Here is a 7,047-nt window from a genome sequence, read left to right on the forward strand (position 1 = left end):
CTGAAGGAACTGGGTATGTTTAGTTTGGAAAAGAGGAGATTAAGAGTGGATATGATAGCAGTCTTCAGATACTTGAAAGGCTGCCATAAAAAAGATGGGGAAAAGTTGTTCTCGCTTGCCACAGAGGGCAGAACAAGAGGCCATGGGTTCAAACTACAGCACAGCAGATTTAGATTAAATCTCAGGAAAAACTGCCTAACTGTAAGAACAGCAGGACAATGGAACAGACGCCTCAGGAGGTTGTGGAGACTTATTCACTGGAGGGTTTCAAAAGAAGGCTGGGTGGTTTAGGTACAACAAATCCTGCATCTTGGCAGGGGGTTAGACTAGATGACCCTTGCAGCCCCTTCTACCCCGAGGATTGTTTCTGGCCTTTGAAGGGTCGAACGCAACTCTTAGGATGAGGTTCCTGGTGCAAAGAGTCATATTGGCGAGATCAACGCAGCTTTCCAGGAATAGTCACTAACATTTGCTGACAATTTGTTGTTTCTGTGAACGTTCTTGCCAATCAGCTCGATCATTAGGGGGTTAGTGGAAAGCAAAAGGGGTGTGGGCAGAACCACATTGAACTCAGGTGTTGCACAGTAGCAGATATTCCTGGGGGGTCATTTTGACGCAATCCCGCAGCTCTCCTTAGAACCTTGTGAGGCACCCACCTGACTTGGCAGATAGACATTCACTAGGCTCATGGATGGACTGGATTTAGCTGCCCCTCCTCATGTCAGTTTGGCTTCGAGCAGTGATCTCCCTTTCCCCTTCATCTCCCTGTTCCCCCATCCCATTTTTGCCTTGCATTCCCTCAATTTGTCTAGCTCACAGACTAAGGGGAAATGATCCTCCCACTCCCAGCTGCGCAGGTGCAATCGGTGGAGTTGCATACATGTATCTGAGTGCCAAACAGCCCATAGACCTTGGATGTAGGAAGGACCTACAGTCCTGGAGTCTTAAACGTGCACCTGTCCTGCCCAGGTCCCCGGACCGCAGTGTTACTGGCCATGCGGGATGGGAATCCTTTGCAGAACAGGTGGACAGTGAAAATTCCAGGAGTAGGTGATCTAGTCTCTCTGCTGCCCAGGCAGGATTATGCACCAGTGCTCTGACAAGCTCATCTTTAAATGGCTCAGGCCATGCTGCTGGGTCCATCTCCATAGTGCCCTGTACTGAGGGATACAGGGCAAATTCTGCCCTCACTTTCATCCAGCGTAATGGCACTGACTTTGGGGAGTCTCTGGGGGGCAAGAGGGCAGAATTAGGAGCAAAGAGCTACTCTGTTTTTAACCCTTGAAGTGCCTTAAAGCTATGTCTATAGACACTACAAGGCAGGGTTTTCCACCTTCTTATTTCTGTTTCAGGGGGGCTGCAACTGAAGACTCAAGCTGCGGCACCCCTCCCTGTGGGGCTGAAGCCAGGAGCCATGGGGCTAAAGACTCCAGGGCTAGGGACTTAGGGCTCTGGGCTCCTGCCACCTGGCAGGCATAGGCATCGTTTGACTTCTGTTTTGGGGGGCAGGGCCTAGAGGGGCTCAGGCCAGCTCCACACAGCCGGACATGGGGAGGCACCACCTCCACGCCCTGACTCTCCTCTGCAGATCACCTAGCCTGGCTGGGTTGTGGGGAGGGGTGCAACCAAAAATTATAGCTCAAAGCAGGAGGGTGGCTCAAAAAGTTTGAAAACCACTCAGGGTGCAGGCAGGGGGTAGCTCAGGGTGCAGGGAGAGGGGTAGCTGGGGCTGTGTGGAGGCAGGGGGTAGCTCAGGGTGCAGGCAGTGCGCGAGCAGTCAAAGGGAGCTGGGAGCAGCTGCAACCCCAGGCACCAGCAGGAGGAGGAGACAGGGAACGTTGCCACTGCCCACTCCCTGGCCCCAGCCAGAGCAATAGCAGCTCCCCACCCCCCTGCCCCTGACCTAGCCCGGGGCTGGGGGAGAGGAGGAGGGGTTGGGGCGGGGGAGCTTCCCCTGGGACTGCCCCTTCTGGCTAAGGCAGTGTAGTTTGGATTGCAATGCCCCTATGTCCCCCAACTCCACCCCTGGGCTTGGGGCTTTAGTCCTGCAGTGAGAGTCAGGGCTTCAGCCCCACAGCTCCCAGCTTCAGCCCCCCCCCTAGGGGGCATCGGGGCTCCAGGCTTCAGCCACAGGCCCTGCGGCTCTTCTAAAATGACTTACCTCCGGTTGAGAACCGCTGCTTTAAGGTGTAGGTTCACATTCAGTTTTGTACATACACTGGTAGAGGTGATGCCTTAAAACCTGGCCTTAAAAGAGTATAGTGGTGGACTACGTTCCCTCGCACTCACAAGCAGACAAACCGAGGGTGAAAGTTCTCCAAGTTCTTCAGTTAAAATAACGGGAAATGTCCCAAGCTGCTGAGTTCAGATCTGGATGGGGACTCCCTCCCTCCCCCCCAACGTCCATCAGGAATGTCTGGCTCTAGGCCTGAGGATTTGGGCCTGTAATGAAAAATAAGCTAGGTTACTTGTAGGATAGCAGCTTCCTGAAGTTTTCCAGAACATTAGCCTTCCCATAAATGAACTTCAGCAGGGTTCCCTGCTAAACAGAGTAGGTTGTGGCTGGGTGGGATGTGTGCGAGAGAGATGCAAACTACATAGGGTACATCTACACTGCAAGAAAAAAAACCCATAGCACCGAGTCTCAGCACCCAGATAAATTGACTCAGGCTTGTGGGGCTCAGACTGTGGGGCTAAAAATTGCACCATAGACATTTGGGTTCAGGCAGGTTAATGCAGAAAATACAATACCAGCTGCCGAGAGTCCAGCTGAAGAAAAGGCAGCATTTGCCCAATGATTCCGTTTTCTCCATATCCTCGTACACCCGCCCAGACAAGTGGATTGATTTCCCCCTGCCAGCAGGTAGAGACAGGAGAAGAACGAGATGCGGCCAAAAAAGACCTTGCTGGCTGCATCAGCTCTGCTGGAGGGTTTCCAAGCACTGGAACTAAACTTACCCCGAGCTGCCTAGAATTGTTCTTTCCTCCCCTGAGTGGGAGGCGGAGGAGAAACAAGCTCAACAGGTATGAAATTACCCTGCCCCAAAAATCTTACTGCGGCAGCCTAGACAAGTCGACTACCAAAGCAATAGCCACCGTTCACGCCTAGAAAAGAGGCAGGCACCTACGCCCTACAATGGACTGCAGATCCTGCAGCAGTGTCACCAACTCCGGCCACTGTTAGAAAGCGTCACAACATTTGGTGTCTTTCTTAAAGCCCCAGCGCTTGGAGTCAGCTTATTTCATGAGACTCTCAGCTTTCGGTTAAATAAATGAAGTTGGTCGCTAGCCCTCATGGTTGAGGAGAAAAGGGGACTCTAAGGATTCAGTAACCCCCCCCCCATTTATTTTCTTTAACATCTGATTGTTGAGCTGGTCGGATGATTTCGGGAGTGCCTGAGGCATGATTTTTGAATGCTTGGGGGCAGCAATAGGGGGGCTGCGTCAGAGCGAGTGGCTGGACTCAGTCAGTAGTGACGGCAGCAAGTGTGGGGACAGGCCCCACGAGCCACTCACTGCACATACATGTCAGGACAAAGCCTTTGCTGTCTCCAGCCAGGATGCTGTCACTGACGTAAGCCTCCCAGGCCTCAGGAAGCTCTGCACCAACGCTGAATAACTTGTTCTCCCTGACTCAGTCTTGACTGTATGACCCCACTCCTGGGTGTCCCCAGGCAGTGCACGTGGCCTGCTTTCCTAAGGGGGCAGAGACCTCTGAGGGACATAACCAGAGCCCATCTGCCATCCAGCATGGGAAGCCCCGTCTCCTTCTGCGTCCCTGGCCAAGGATGCAAGGAAGGTGGGGACACAGCGGGGCCTCGCCTGGGGCAGTGAGTAAGGAATAGCAGAGGAGCCAAGTATTGCAACTAACCTCTTCCCCACACTGTTTGTCCCTGACTGGCCTGGCATGTGAGTACGGCATTGACTGGTCCTTCCTGCAGTCGGACCAGGGGACGCCCTCTCAGGCTGGGTAGGGCTCTAATCAAACTCAGGGCAGACTTAACTCCTGGCTGGAGTCTAGAAGTGGCCCCACTAGAAGAGAGAGAGGGGAATAAAACAACAAATTAAATCTCATTAAACATCAGAAAATTGAAATGAACCTAACTGGCTCCGCAGGCCGGCCCTCAGCAAGTGCCTAACTGCCGTGCCCAGCATCCATCCCTCCCAAGCCAGTCACAGCTGGCAGCAGTACTTCCCCCGGGAACTGAAATTACAGGGGGTGTTCGCCTTTACAGGGGCGGGAGGGATGGAAAACAACTAAGTTGGCAACACTCCATGTAACTAGTTGACTGCTTGGGTGGGAAGGGGGGTGTTCGGGGCGGGGGGGGGGCCTAGGGAAATCCTGGTTGGTAGGCTGCCAGGGCAACCAAAAGGGCTAGGAATTCATTGGCGGAGGAGTGGTGAAGTTAAAAGGAAGCCGAGGTAGGAAAGATGGTGGACTAGTTCCCGGATATAAATACTGAGGGACACACTTCCCTCTGCTCCAGCAGGCAAACGGGAGAGATTACAGGGAAGAGGCGGCCTCCCTCCACCACACATACCCTTCCTGGTGGGGTGAACCCAGGCTCCAGGCTGGTCTTTAACTCCAGGGTTAACGTGTGCGAAAGGCTTTGTCCTGACAGGCGTGTGCAGAGAGCGTGTCGTGTCTACATGACTTTGGGTATAGCTCCAGTGGAGGAAATAAAAGCAAGGCCGCGCGTCTCTGCTCTGGGTTTGGCTGCACTGCGCGTAGCTGGCCTGAGCCGGCTGACTCCAGCTTAGGGGGCTGTTTCATTGCAGTGTCGAGGTTCCATGAGTGCTGGGACCCTCGCAGGGTCCTAGAGCCCAGGTGCCAGCCCAAGCCCTGACGTCTACACAGCAATTAAATAGCCTGAGGCAGTACCTGCAGTGTAGCCAGACCCGCAGAGCCCAGGTCAACTGATTCGGGCTCACCCTATGAGGCTAAAAGTAGCCATGTAGGTGTTGCCACTCGGGCTGGAGCCCAGGCACTGAAACCCAGTGAGGGGAATGGGGGAGGAGGCGCAGAGCCAGGACACCAGCCGAAGCGGGCATGGCTACATTGCTATTTTTAGCCCCATAGCATGAGCCCCACAAACCCGAAGCAATGGACCCAGGCTATAAGCCTTGGGGTTTTTTCAGTGTAGATGTACCCATAGTGCCCCAAGCGCCACTGAATGGCAACAGTCCTGAGGCCTGGTCCACACACAGTTTTGGTACCAGTGTAACTATTTCAGTTAGAGGGGATGCTGTTTACTGATTGATACCAGTCAGCTCTTTGTTCTTGGGGAACCAGGGCGCAGTATCCAGCCTGTCTGACTCATGAAAGACCGCCCCCCACCACCACCAGCCTCTGCTTAAACCAAAACCCATCAGAGAAAAGACTTGCAGAGAGCAGTGAAGGGCATTGGGAGACACACCTAGACCCCTCCTGACAAGGGTGACAAGATTAAGGCCTGGTCTACACTACGACTTTAATTCGGATTTATCAGCTTTAATTCGAATTAACCCTGTAACCGTCCACACAACGACGCCATTTAATTCGATGTAAAGGGCCCTTTAAATCGATTTCTGTACTCCACCCCAACGAGCGGAGTAGCGCCAAAATCGATTTTAGCAATTCGAATTAGGGTTAGTGTGGCCGCAATTCGATGGTATTGGCCTCCGGGAGCTATCCCACAGTGCATCATTGTGACCGCTCTGGACAGCAATCCGAACTCGGATGCACTGGCCAGGTAGACAGGAAAAGCCCCGCGAACATTTGAACTTCATTTCCTGTTTGCCCAGCGTGGAGAGCACAGGTGACCACAGATACCTCATCAGCACAGGTAACCATGCAGGCTGATAATCGAAAAAGAGCACCAGCATGGACCGTGAGGGAGGTACTGGATCTGATCGCTGTATGGGGAGAGGATTCAGTGCTTGCAGAACTTCGTTCTAAAAGACGAAATGCAAAAACTTTTGAAAAAATCTCCAAGGGCATGATGGAGAGAGGCCACAATAGGGACTCTGAGCAGTGCCGCGTGAAGGTCAAGGAGCTCAGACAAGCCTATCAAAAAACAAAGGAGGCAAACGGTCGCTCCGGGTCAGAGCCACGGACATGCCGCTACTACGCCGAGCTGCATGCAATTCTAGGGGGGGCTGCCACCACTACCCCACCTTTGTTCGTGGATTCTGGGTCGGGGATAGTCTCGACGCCTGAGGATTCTGCCGAGGGGGTAGAGGAGGAGGAGGAGGAGGAGGAGGATGAGCTTGCAGAGAGCACACAGCACTCCCTTCTCCCCAACAGCCAGGATCTTTTTCTCACCCTGACTGAAGTACCCTCCCAACCCTCCCAAGCCAGTACCCAAGACTCTGACCCCATGGAAGGGACCTCAGGTGAGTTTACCTTTTAAAATATAAAACTTGTTTTAAAAGCAAACGGTTTTTAATGATTACTTTGCCTGACTTTGCATTCGCGGTCAGTTCAGCTACTGGAAAAGTCTGTAGCTACTGGAAAAGTCTGTTAACGTGTATGGGGATGGAGCGGAAATCCTCCAGGGACATCTCAATGAAGCTCTCCTGGAGGTACTCCGAAAGCCTTGCCAGAAGGTTTCTGGGCAGTGCATCTTTATTCCCTCCTCCATGGTAGGACACTTGACCACGCCATGCTTGCAGCAAGTAATCTGGTATCATTGCCTGACAAAGCCTGGCAGCGTATGGTCCCGGTGTTTGCTGGCATTCAAGCAACATCCGTTCTTTATCTTGTTGTGTAATCCTCAGGAGAGTGATATCACTCCTGGTAACCTGGTTGAAATACGGGAACTTAATTAAGGGGACAGAGGTGGCCATTCCTACTGGGCTGTTTGCCTGTGGCGGAAAATAAATCCTTCCCTGCAGTTAGCCAAGCGCAGATGGGAAATTGGCCCTGAGTTTTTCGCGTTTGGCTAGCAGGGATCTTCCCTGTTACCAGCCACGCGGTGGGGGGAGGGTACCGTGATCATCCCAGAGAATTCATGGCGAGGGGGGGGGGGGGCGGCGGGGGGGTGGGTAGTTTGGTGCCTGCAGGGA

This window comes from Trachemys scripta, chromosome 3 (assembly GCF_013100865.1).
Source record: "Trachemys scripta elegans isolate TJP31775 chromosome 3, CAS_Tse_1.0, whole genome shotgun sequence".
NCBI classification, from domain to species: Eukaryota; Metazoa; Chordata; order Testudines; family Emydidae; genus Trachemys; species Trachemys scripta.